This window comes from Rhinoderma darwinii, chromosome 1 (assembly GCF_050947455.1).
Source record: "Rhinoderma darwinii isolate aRhiDar2 chromosome 1, aRhiDar2.hap1, whole genome shotgun sequence".
In the NCBI taxonomy this organism is placed as follows: Eukaryota; Metazoa; Chordata; class Amphibia; order Anura; family Rhinodermatidae; genus Rhinoderma; species Rhinoderma darwinii.
Window position 1 is genome coordinate 481,733,410 of NC_134687.1, and position 13,700 is coordinate 481,747,109.

Here is a 13,700-nt window from a genome sequence, read left to right on the forward strand (position 1 = left end):
AAAAAATGCCCGCAAAAAAGAAGTGTATGTCACTTCTTGGGACGTTTTTGGGGACGTTTTTCATTGACTCTTTAGAAAAACAGCTCCAAAAACGCAGCGAAAAACGCAAGTTTGATTAAAAAAACGTTCGAAAATAAGGAGCTGTTTTCCCTTGAAAACAGCTCCGTATTTTCAGACGTTTTTGGTTAAACGTGTGCACATACCTTTATTCCTTGCTGGCATCTTTAAATTTTACTTTTATTAGAATATTTGCTTGAAATGCATCATGGGTCATTATTGTATCTGCAGTAGATGTGGATAGGTCAGGGGCCTCTATCGCAGATCTGGCAGAGAATACCGGAAACAACAGCTGTACTGCGCTATTATTACTGGTAAAGCCGACTGAACACATGAAAGTCAATGGGTTCCGTCGGCCGCTTTCGGTTTTCCCTTATTTTGCTCCTCTGACGGAACAGAACAACGGAAAGCCTGATGCAGGTGTGAACATGGCCTAAAGTGTAAACTGCCTTTGTTATGCTATTGCCTAGACATTTATTCTCTTGTGGTCATCTCTCTAAACCGCACAATTTCCTGCGTTTTTTTACTGCAGAAAATGGTGCGGCTTTTACTGCGTTTTTCTCAATGTTAGGAGATGGTGATATGTCCTCTGAAAAACGCAGCAATTCAGTCCACTTTCCGCAGTAGGAATGGGCATGCTGCAGTACGAAAAATACGCACCACAGGTGAATTTCTGCAAGGAAATTTTACCCAGCGTGTGGATGAGATGACATTTGTTAAATTTCACCCACTTTGCTGCTACCGTATTCTTCTGCGTATTTTCCGTCCGCAATTCCAGACGGAAAATACGCAGCAATTCCACTACATGTGGACAAACCCTTATTGGAAGTATTTGCTTGCAGAATTTACGTTTTTCATCACATAGGTGTGCAGCATACTATGCTACAGTGTACAGATTCATAATCCGACACTCATGTAGCTTTTATCGGGCCTATACCTCCATGATGAATTGCAGAATCTATAGTATTTCTGATGTTGTACAGTTGCCTAAGCAACCAGACAGCACGCACTTATTTTTTCATTTTAGGGTTACATTCACATGGGACGGAAACATTAAATGAAAATACGCTTACAAAGTTTGCCGTGAATCTGCAGAACATGCAAATTTTGCAGCAGAATTTGTTGGAGATTTCACCCCTCTCATTGAAAGTAGTGAAATCCGCAGTGAAAACACGCAACAAATTGACATCCTGCGCCGAAGGTTATTTAGGCGCAAACATATTTTGCAGCGTGCGAATGAGATTTGTAAAAATCTCATCCACTTTGTTGCTATTGTAATATGCTGCAAATTTTCTGCCTGCAAATCCAGACAGAAACCTGCAGCGTATCCGCCATATGTAAACACACCCTTGCGGCATGGGGATTTTGAAACTGCATCATGTAAAATTATGTTGCACATTTTCACCTTGAATTTTACTCATGTTAATGAGAGGGTTGAAATCCACAACACATTTGCAGTCGGATTTTTCAATCCCATGTGGATGTACTTTAGGGTATGTTCCCACACTCAGGATACACTGCAGATTTTATGCAACAGAAAATCTGCAGCACAATCTTAAGAGTAGGAACACACTAGGTGTAAACACTGTGGATTTTCCACAACGGATTAAATGCGGAAAATCCACAGCGTATTACAGTGGCAGCAGTGTAGGTGAGATTTCAACAAATCTCATCCCCACACTGCGGTAAATTTACGCCGAAAAAAACCCGCACATAAATTGACCTGCGGTTATACTTACCCAGAGTTCCTGGCTTCTTCTCCAGTCCGGCCTCCCTGGATGACGTTGCAGGCCATGTCACCGCTGCAGCCAATCACAGGCTGCAGCGTCACATGGGCCTGCAATGTCATCTAGGGAGGCCAGAGCGGACGTCAGAGAAGGGAGGGGGGAAGTATGTGCGATCATTTACGCGGTGGAATGTACACCCGAAATAACGCACCACAGTGTGGTGCGGGATTTCGGACGGCAATCCCTGCGATGTTCAGAGCGCATACGCTGCGCAGCTTAACGCACTGTATCCGCACTGAATACGTTGTGTGCAGGGCCGCCATCAGGGGGATACTGGGGGTACTGCAGTGAGGGGCACGGGCATAAATTTTTAAAAAAGGGGCCCGCACTCTGCCGCTGGAATTAATATACTCACGGCAGTGTGGCTCTTACGATTTCATTACGGTGAAAGGAACAGGTCCCATCACGAAACAGGGGCCGTTCATTACATCAGAATAAAACCGTAAGGGCCCGCTGGAGAGTGAGATGTGCCCGCCCCTCCTCCTCCACAACAGCGTGACAGCGTGAGGGGAGGAGACAAGGGGTGGAGACATCACAGCAGCGGGAGTTATGAGCTCAGCCTCGGAGGATACGTCCAGCAGCAGTCGTCGTCTTCTTCTTCAGACACAGTGAGTACTAAGTTATATCTGTGTCCGGCTGCTGCTGCCCGGAGCCTCCTGAAAAGATCTCCTCCTGCCCCCATAGAAAGTAAATATCTTACCCCCCTCTGTATTATGTTAACACCGCAGCATAGGATTGTATCAGCTCTACGGCTCTTATCTCCCGTCCTGTGTAACATGTGCAATAAACCTGTCTTCTCCCTCTGTTTACACAGGACAGGAGAAAAGGGCCGTTGTAGAGCTGAGTGATACAATCCTATGCTGCAGTGTGAACTAATACAGACGTGGGGAAGATTTTTGCTTTCTATGGGGAGGGGGTAGAGTTAGATGATAATGGGGGCAGGGAGATGATAATGGGGGCAGGGAGATGATAATGGGGGCAGGGGGATGATAATGGGGGTAGAGTTAGATGATAATTGCGGCAGGGAGATGATAATGGGGGCAGGGGGATGATAATGGGGGTAAAGTTAGATGATAATGGGGGCAGGGAGATGATAATGGGGGCAGGGGGATGATAATGGGGCAGGGAGATGATAATGGGGGCAGGGAGATGATAATGGGGGCAGGGAGATGATAATGGGGTCAGGGAGATGATAATGGGGCAGGGAGATGGCATTGGGTAGGGAGGGAAATGATGCTAGAGTGGGAAGGAGATAATAATGGAGGGAGGATGGCACTTGAGTAGGGATGCACGATGCATCAAAACTTCGATACGGTTTCGATACCGTGCACCCCCAAACGGTTCAATACCGTTATTTCATGTATTTCGATACTAAGCTGTGCGGCCGAACAGCTCAATATTGTAATGCATGAATGTATGAGAGCGGAGCTTCGGCTGTGTAATAAAGTTACGGCCCCGCTCCGGAGTACTGACATGTGCGCGCCGCCAGGATCATGTGATGCGGCCAGCGCTGCACTAATGAGCGGCGGCACTGAAAACAGAACATGGCGGCCGCACACTAAAAAACACCCCCACATGTTCTGTCTTCAGTGCCTGAACCGCCGCTCATTAGTGCAGCGCCGCCCGCATCACCTCGTGCTGAGCGCGTGCGGGGCGGGGCAATGGCTGTATTACACAGCCGCAGTTCCACTCTATAAAGGCAGAGATCAAAGAAACCTCTCATCTCCGCCGCTATTCCCCTGAATGCTGCGATCAAAGCTGACTGCAGCATTCAGGGGAAAATAAGAAGGGGGGATGCCCCTTGGATCGCGTCACAGGAATCCCTGTGACGCGATTGAGGGACATACCATATATGGGCAGACAGCCGAAGGTCCAATGAAGGACCCCAGGGCTGTCCTACCATATTTCCTGTTAGGGCATACTCAGGTCTGTCCTAACAACTGCCTGTGTACTATCCGTATATAGATATATACCAGTACATTAAAGTTTAAAAAATAAAGTAAAAACATAAAGTAATGTTAAATAAAAAAAATATACACATACACATTTACAAAACACATTAAAATAAGTCTCAATACATAAAATATACACAAATTCAGTATTGGCGTGGCCGTAATAACCTGCACAACAATTTTTTTGCGTCATTTATGATGTGTACGCTGTAAAAAATAAAATAAAAACTTCTTTCACTTAATAATGTGGGGCACGAGGTGTGATGAATTTAACCTCCATGTGCCTCACATTAATAGTAATTAACCCCATCATGTACCTTACACATTAACCCATTATAATTGAGGAACATGATGGGGTTAATTACTATTAATGTGAGGCACATGGAGGTTAAATTTACCATCGCGCCTCACATAAGAAATGGAAGAACTGTTTTGTTTTTTTATTACTGTTGGCAAAGTATCGCTTTGTTATCAAAATCGCAATACTACACAAAGCATCGGTACCGAAGTCCAAATTCTGGTATCGTGACATCCCTCCACTGGAGGAGGCATTATATAATGGGGGGGGGGTAATGATATCTGAAGGGAGGGGAGAAACTATACATGGGGAGGGGTAGAGGAAGGAGAGAGTATACCTGGGCAGGGGGAGAAAGCTTATACCGGAGGCATAGTTAGCAACAGTCCTGAATTTGCAGGGACTGTCCTGAATCTACAGAGGCAGTCCCGGCAAATTACTGTCCCAGACGTGTCTCAGCCACTGCCATATTCAATTGTATCTGCGTCCACAGGATGCAGATACAATTGAATACTATGGCAGAGCAGGAAAGTATCAGCTTCCTGCTCTGCCATTCACCCATCCAGGAGCGAATCCCCGGCCAGAGAGTTGCCGACACTCTGGCCGGGGATTCCTCTCCTAGAGGTAGCCCCTGAGGTCACTGTCCATATATGGACATATATGTCCATATATGGACAGTGAGGTCAGGGTCTCCTCCTGGACTGGAATCCCCTGTAGAGAGTGCCACACACTCCCCTGTAGTTAGCGCCAAACATACCCCCTGTAGATAGCGCCACACACAACCCCTGTAAATAGCGCTCCACACCCCCTGTAGATAGCGCCACACACACCCCCCTGTAGATAGTGCCGCACACCCCCTGTAGATAGTGCCACACACCCCCTGTAGATAGTGCCCCACACCCCCTTGTAGATAGTGCCACACACACCCCCCAGTAGATAGTGCCACACACACCCCCCCCTGTAGACAGTGCCACACACTGCCCCCTGTAGATAGCTCCAGACACAGCCCCGCTGTAGATAAAAGTCTAAATGCTAAATTCTGGCCACAGGTAGGGGTCTGGTGGAAAGGTGTCTGAATTACCTAACAGGTCTGGTCTAGGATCTGAATTTTTTTCTGGTTTGGTGTCTGAATTAATTTTGTTGTGTGGTTTTTACACATATAACGTGTGTGCAGCGTGTGAAGAGAATGCAAAAGCATCATCCAGACATGCCCGTGGCGGTGGGAGATCTTAGGGACTACATTTTGGTGAGTGACTCTCCTGTGTATAGGGCTTCAGTGCAATGATTTTTGTTTATATTGCTCTCCTACACCCTGACAGATTCTATACACACACACACACACACACACACACACACACACTCTTGACTCTTCCCTGTCACTCCACAGAGCCCCTGTGAGGTTGCGTCTCCCCCCTGGCTACCACTGCTACCTTCAGTTCTCCCAGCCCTGGCACTTAGTCTCTCCCCTTTGCCCTCCGACACCCACCTAGTGTCTCTGCCCTGCTCCTCAAAAGAGTTTTCTTTTTAATGTGCCCTACCTCCCGCCCCTTTAAATTTCACCCCCTCCTCCTAATAACGAGGGGGGCGGGGGCCCAGACTCATTAGCAGTATGGGGCCCAGAAATTCCTGATGGCAGCCCTGGTTGTGTGTGTGTTCCTACCCTAAATAAACGCTAGTAAATCTGTCACCGAATTCTGCACCAAACAGCGTTTTTGCTGCGGTAACGCTGTTTTTTTTTTTTTTACTGCGTTTCCACAGTAAAAACCGCAATACAAAAAATCTGCTGCGGAATTTATGCTCCCCATCGAAGTTTATGGGCCAAACACACAGCATCTCCGCACAGAATAAGCAGCATAAATTGACATACTGCAGAACACTTTCCATACGACTTTTTTTTCGTTTTTCTTCTCAGCGTGGGCATGAGATTTTCAAATCTTTGCTGCTACTGTAAGTGCTGTCAAATTTCTACAAAATTCTGTTGCAAAAATTCTGCAGAGTTTACGGTACGTGGGAACCCAGCCTTAGGGTACCCACAAACTTAGCGGATTTGTTGCAAATTCGCTTTGGATAATAAGCAAGGGTTACCGCAGATTTCATCTCTTTTACATTGAAAAGGGTGAACATCTGGAACAGAACGAGCATGCTGCAGATCTGCATTGTCTGAATGGTAGAGAAAAAACCCACGACAAGTTCAAGACAAATCCAAGATGACTTTCAAGCTCAGGTAGTCCAATACCAGTCAAATAATTGTAGAAATATCATTAAGGCCTCATGCACACGACCGTGTTTGGTCCGTAATATACAGACCGAATGTCGGACGCATTTCCAGGACCGTACTCTGTTCAGGGAGCCAGAGTTTCTAGCATCATAGTTTTGTATGATGCTAGGAGCCCCTGCCTCCCCGAGGAAATACTGTCCCATACTGTAAGGCCTCATGCACACTTCCAAGTACCGTTAAACAGCCGCTAATGGCGGTTTTTTGAATCACGGACTGCATACGGATGGCTTCCATGTGCTGCCCGTTGTTTCACGGACCAAATCAATGTAAAGGCCGAGACTGTTCAAAAATGGGCAGGAGTAGGACCTGCACTACTTTTGATGGAACGGCCGCACGGTTCCGTTAAAACAACGGTAGCGTGCATGGCCCCATTGAAATTAATGTCAGGGTGCTATCAGTTAAAAAAACGGATCGCACCCTGACTAAATGAACTGAAGTGGGCATGAGGCCTTATCATGTTTTCAGTACGGGACAGTATTTCCGTGTGGAGGCAGGGACTTTTTTTTTTAAACTCGTTTTATTAAAGAGTAACATAGTCTTACATATTAAAACAAAGCGTATCATTATGAAATTATAAAATATACATTGACATTGAATTCACAATTCGGTAATTTACAGTCCGCTTTTACAATACTTGAGATTGGAAACCGAGGGAAATCAGCCTTGGTATCGTTACATTGTTACTATACACAGCATGTTACACAAGAAACAATATATATCTTAACAGTACAAGGTTATCACTGTGTCCACAGCAAGGAGTCACGTAAGTCAGTAAATCTATGTGGTGCATATTGTGTAAGTGGTGACTCACACCAAGGACCCCATACCTTCATAAATTTTTCCGCGCAACCCCTATGTCGGTACACCACTTTAGCGTAGGCCAGTGTGGAGTTTACCAAGGCCTTCCATTGGGAAGTAGGGGGCTTAGGGCCCATCCATCGAAGGGCAATTGACTTGCGAGCCATGAACAACACTTCCCTCAAGAATGTTCTAGTGTGGCTTGACCATATTTCCTCAGACGTAAGTCCGAACAGACACAATTCAGGCAAGAGTGGTAGTGGAAACTGTAAAATCCCATCAACACACTAGTACACAAATACCTATTTCGCTTGTGCTACATCTGTACTCCTCCTATTACATCCTGTCGATAATGTATTCACATTCGATAATAAAGTTTACATACCTATAGTATTACGGAGTGAACACATGTAAATTACAATCAGGGTCAATGATAAACACATGCGGACAGGAGCATATATGGCAGCCATCTAGTTCAGTCAGTTAGCTTCAGCCATGATTAAGGACGCTTGTAGCGTCTGAAACGCGTAGGCTTCTCATTCATCACTATCTAAACTTTTTTCCTTACACTACCAGGATGTCACGCTGTGCATCTCCTTGATTTTAAATTAGCCAAAAGCATTGGCCCATTAAACTTGGAAATATTTTTTCCGTTTTATTCAATCTTCTGTGCTGGATCCAATCTTGCTTCTTCTAGTCTCGTCTATCCACCGTGTGCCGACACGAGGATCCGTGCACGATCATCCCAAAAACTACATATACAACGAAGGTGAGCTGGAGGTGTTTTTCTTTCTATTTTTGTGTACTCCATTATCGGCTTGTGCCTCACCTGCCCACCGCATTCTATGTGCAACCAAAGAAATCTCAGAGTTGTAGATTTGTCCATACAGGAACATCGAATAACGCACTAAATAACGCATTCAAATGCTGTGTGATCTAGTGTCATAAGGAAAAATAATTCTTTTGTTTAGTGTTTTAATACTATATGCAAGTAAAAGCCAACGTGATAATTTACATTTTGTAACAATTATACGAATACAGTGGCGGAAAACTTTCTCCATTTTTTTCTATGTTTTTACTACACCCATATAAGAACCTTGACTTTGAAAAATATCCCTTGCTTTACTATCAAGCGAAGCACAATTCATGATACACTGAACACTGGGATTATATTCTCTCACTATGACAAGTAATCCACAAGTATCCAGGGCACAGATGGCAGCCCAAGTATTTGGCAACCATGAAATTACTACGATACACAACCAAGACTCTGAAAATTTATTCCGTGACATGGAAAAATGTATGATCCAACAAGCCAAAGTATGGTGGGATCTGACCACACTGAAAACGTATATAGAAAAAGATATGATCCCAAGAGGCCTCAGAATAAAAAAATCACCTACATTTAACTACTCAGACACCTTCAATAAAGAATGGGACCAGACGTTAACAGAATGTTCCATCAAATTGATGAAACTCATAACGAAAGAGGAAGAAGCTAAATTGACAGAATTAGAGGTCACAATAACCGAAATAAAAACCAAAATAGATGACCTTCCCAGCTCACCCGAACTTGTATTTCTAGATACCAGAACCTCAACATACATAGACAAACTTGATCGATCTCTAGCAGAATCCAAGAAAATCAAATTCCTAAGAGATACGAGAGATTACCAAAATAACCAAGTGTACAATTGGAATGCAAGGGATCGAAATCGAACAAGACCTAAACCCATCCTGAAAAGTTACCAACGACAAAATAGATATAGAGTCACATCGAATAGGGTGAGTTTTAGTTCCACTGAGCCGGAATCAACAGAAGGATTCTCTGAAGACGAGAACTATGGAACTCGCCCAAAGTACCCACAGAGACCCGATGCCAACAAGTATACGTTATCAAAAAACGAGGAAAGAGGGGCGGCAGGAAACAGGAAGGCTGGAACCAAACCAGAGCCGTCACCTCCGATCACGGAAATATCTACCATAAATCCGAATGTGGTCAATTTATCATCAACCGTACTCACGCCGGCACAAATTGAAGTCCTATCCTTGGGTTTAAACTTTGCACCAACCAATAACTTTGACATCTTTCACACGATCCTTGATATCAACAAATTCATAAGAAATCTTACTGTAAAACGTCATTTTCTCATGTCTGATTCTCAGGCCACAAACAGCAGGGCACTGTCAGACCCTATATCCAGTGACCATGGAATTTCACCCGAGAATCTCACCTCTATACTACCTTCCTCAACCACTGAACAAATTAATTCAAGTCCAGATATGGACTCTACAGTGGCTCCTATATACACTCCAATGGAAAACACAGATCCAGTCACAGTATTGTCAAGCAATAAGGATCAATCTACATTGACGTTTTCATTCCAGGAACTACAAACCGTCTCATGTCTAGATAGTCTAAGGATAGACAACATCAATCAGAAGAATAATACCATCAACCAACTATCTAATTTCTCTACAACCAACGTCCACTATTATCCAACTAAATCAAGGACTGACTCAATGGACACTTTCCAAATTTTACTGGAGAAAGAACTTCAAGCTTTATCTAACAAAACCAACCAGACCATCCACAAATCCAACTTGTCCAAAAGACTCAAAGATGCAAAAAAATCTCTTGAAAACAATAAAGAAATCATAATCAAAATGGCCGACAAAGGAGGAGGAGTAGCTGTAATGGACAAATCCGAGTATAAAACATCTATACTAAATCTTCTATCAGACGATCAAACATATAGAAGGCTGGAAAACAATCCCACAGAGACCATCCAAAAGAAAATGAAACAGCTCCTCAATGAAGGTCTCAACAATGGGCATATCAGCCAGAAACAACTAAAGTACATTTACATTGAACAGCCAATTATACCAATAATTCACGCTCTCCCTAAAATTCACAAACAAACAAAACCCCCGCCCATGCGCCCAATAGTTTCTGGCATTGGTTCCATCTTGGAAAGACTATCCGAATGGCTGGATACACTACTACAGCCACTAGTCCAGCAAACTCCAGCATTTCTGAGAGATACACGGGATGTACTGTGTTCCTTTGAACATAAAGCATGGAAAAATGAATACTCTTGGCTTACATGTGACGTAATATCGCTTTATACCTCGATCCCTCACCAAACAGCACACATTGCCTTAGAGTACCATCTAGCCACCCATAGTGTATACACGAGAAATTTCCAAAAGTACATCCTCGAAGTCCTAACCTTTCTCATGACTCACAACTACTTTCTATTCAATAGTGTATTCTACTTACAACTTAAGGGGGTCTCCATGGGAGCCAAATTCTTCCCCTCAATAGCCAACTTAGTCATGGCCTGGTGGGAGGAACATACCATTTTTTCACTCAATAACCCATTTGGACACCATATTGAATGGTACAAGAGATATATTGATGACCTGTTGTTTATTTGGAAAGGAGACGCTGAATCAATTCCCAAATTCTTGAAATATATAAATGACAATTCTCATAACCTCAGATTTACTCACAGTCATAACAAATCTGACATTGTCTTCCTAGACCTGGAATTAAAAGGCTTAGAAGGAAAAATAATTGAATCAAGTACTCACCGTAAACCTACTTCGGCAAATACAATCTTACATGCAGGGAGTAATCATTCTAAAAAAAACATTATGAATATTCCAATAGGAGAAATGTACCGGGCAAGGAGAAATTGCAGTTCCAATAAACAATTTAATATCGAACAGAAACAAATATGCTCCAGGCTGCAGAGACGAGGCTACCCCAATTGGTCTCTTAATAGGGCCACCAATATCACAACCAAACTAGCAAGAAATAATCTCCTTAACGACTGCAATAATAACAAGAAGACCAACACACCTGATCATCAGGTACCTACCCTGATACTTCAACAAAGTAACCAATTTCCTGAAATTAAGAGCATAATACACAAATACCTACCAGTTCTGTTTGAAGACGACAGTCTACGCTCCATTCTTAAAGAAGGGGTTAGAATTGTTGCTCGTAAGGCCCCATCTCTTGGTAGCTCACTTTCTCCCTCAATATTTTCTCCCAATAACAGTAAATCAACGTGGCTAGAAAGTAAAGGTTTTTTCAAATGTGGGCAACACCCATGCAAAACTTGTTCTTATGCCTATCCCAACAAAAACTTTTCTAATGCAGATGACACACTAACATTTGTAGTACAAAATTACATCAACTGCAACTCAAATGCAGTTATCTACATCATTGAGTGTACGAAATGCAAATTAAAATATGTAGGCTGCACCAGCAGAAAATTTAAAACTAGAATACTTGAACACTTAAGCTATATCCGTAATTCCAATATCGTAAACGTGTCTAATGCAGCGAAACATTTTATATACCAACACAACAGAACAACTAATTTCTTCAAATGTCAAGCTATTGAAAAAGTCCACCTATCCAAAAGAGGGGGGGACCTACAATACAAAATCTACCAACGCGAAGCCCACTGGATATTTAAATTGAACACACGTTTTCCTAACGGCCTTAATATAAGACATGATTTAAATCTCCATTACTAAAAGACCTGTAACTGTCTCATGTCACAGCTTTACAGTATAAACAGGGCTATAATATAAAATATATGCTTCGCCTCTGAAAAAATACGCATGCTGTCTTGTGTTATCAAACAAACAACCTACTGGTACTTATGAATTAATCCCTTTCAATAACCAACCATAATCGGGTCATCTTCAATGAACATTTATATAATTCCAGTATATTTTTCTCTGTCTAGGTTTACACATGTTCTTAATGATGTGACGTGTATGTTATATGCTTATTACACAACACATCTTTTTAAAAAATCACTTTGTTCAATATAAGATTATTTATATAATTTCTGTCACTCAAACAATTCTTTTCGTTCCTATCCACTTTCACATATAAGTTTTGCTTTTACTTCACTATCTGATTAACTATATCCAGAAACTGACTGTTCTAATCTAGCAATTCTTTATATACATATCCATAATTTCATCAACCCATACAAAATCCTATGCTCCACCGATGTAATTCTGCCATTAAGTTTATATACACAAGCACAACAGTCAATAAGACGTCCCTCAGAACAAACGGATAATCCGACCTTTGTTTCTGCATGATTATGCCTTTTATCCAGATTTAAACCCAGCATAATATATGCTACATACACGGTTTATGTAAACATACAGGTTCATATGGTATACTCACGATCGGATCATACTATTCCTCTCGATTCCTCAACGTCAGGGATACCACTTCCGGTAGTGCGGTCCAGCGTTACCATATTCTGTGGAACGCAAGCACAACAACAAATGACCCCTTGAACCGGATGCTTTCCAACATGACAGTTTCAGCAAAGACGATAGTTATAGTCTGAATCACCTTAAAAATAACACACTAGTACACAAATACCTATTTCGCTTGTGCTACATCTGTACTCCTCCTATTACATCCTGTCGATAATGTATTCACATTCGATAATAAAGTTTACATACCTATAGTATTACGGAGTGAACACATGTAAATTACAATCAGGGTCAATGATAAACACATGCGGACAGGAGCATATATGGCAGCCATCTAGTTCAGTCAGTTAGCTTCAGCCATGATTAAGGACGCTTGTAGCGTCTGAAACGCGTAGGCTTCTCATTCATCACTATCTAAACTTTTTTCCTTACACTACCAGGATGTCACGCTGTGCATCTCCTTGATTTTAAATTAGCCAAAAGCATTGGCCCATTAAACTTGGAAATATTTTTTCCGTTTTATTCAATCTTCTGTGCTGGATCCAATCTTGCTTCTTCTAGTCTCGTCTATCCACCGTGTGCCGACACGAGGATCCGTGCACGATCATCCCAAAAACTACATATACAACGAAGGTGAGCTGGAGGTGTTTTTCTTTCTATTTCGGAGTTAAATAGCTCTGATGTATTATGAACAGCTGCGTCATTCTGTTATTGGCGGCCGGAGACACCATTAAGTGAGATTGTAAAATATCGTTCCGCATCTCGTTGTCCAAATTAGGGATAAGACCTTTCCATTTATCTTCGACTGCCAGCGGAGCAGCCATTAATTTCGCCTGTATGAGGAAGGAGCATATAGCAGAAATTAAACCCCTAGGGCCTTGTGATTTAAAAACTCCTATGAGGGGGAAATTCGATATGCTCCTCCCAGTGTGAGGAAATTGAGAGCGAAGCGCATGTCTAACTTGTAAAAACTTGTAAAAAGCGTTCCTAGGAATACCAAATGCCTCCTGTATTTGTGTAAATGACATGACATCCCCCTCTATATATAAGTCCCCCACACACTTGACTCCATGTCCTATCCAGAATTGTGGATCCAGCGAGGCTGTCAGGTGTATCAATGATGGATTATGCCATAAAGATTGTTCAGCCACCACCTCCGTGAATGATATGAGTTTTTTGGTTGCCTGCCAGACCTGCGCAGCCACTCTATGTAGAGGTAAGAGCTTCCTACGTGAGAGAGGCATACCCTCCAGTACAGGCCAAAGGTTAGG

The 13,700-nt window shown here is 42.8% G+C and overlaps 1 long non-coding RNA gene across 1 annotated transcript in view; it reads left to right on the forward strand.

Annotated features, from left to right (window-relative positions):
- The first annotated feature begins 2,370 nt into the window (after window positions 1-2,370).
- LOC142743773 (uncharacterized) overlaps window positions 2,371-13,700 on the forward strand; it is a 35,068-nt gene continuing 23,738 nt past the window's right edge. The window contains exons 1-2 of the long non-coding RNA XR_012881646.1: window positions 2,371-2,452; window positions 5,266-5,337. This is a non-coding gene — a long non-coding RNA (uncharacterized LOC142743773). The remainder of the gene's footprint in view (window positions 2,453-5,265; window positions 5,338-13,700) is intronic.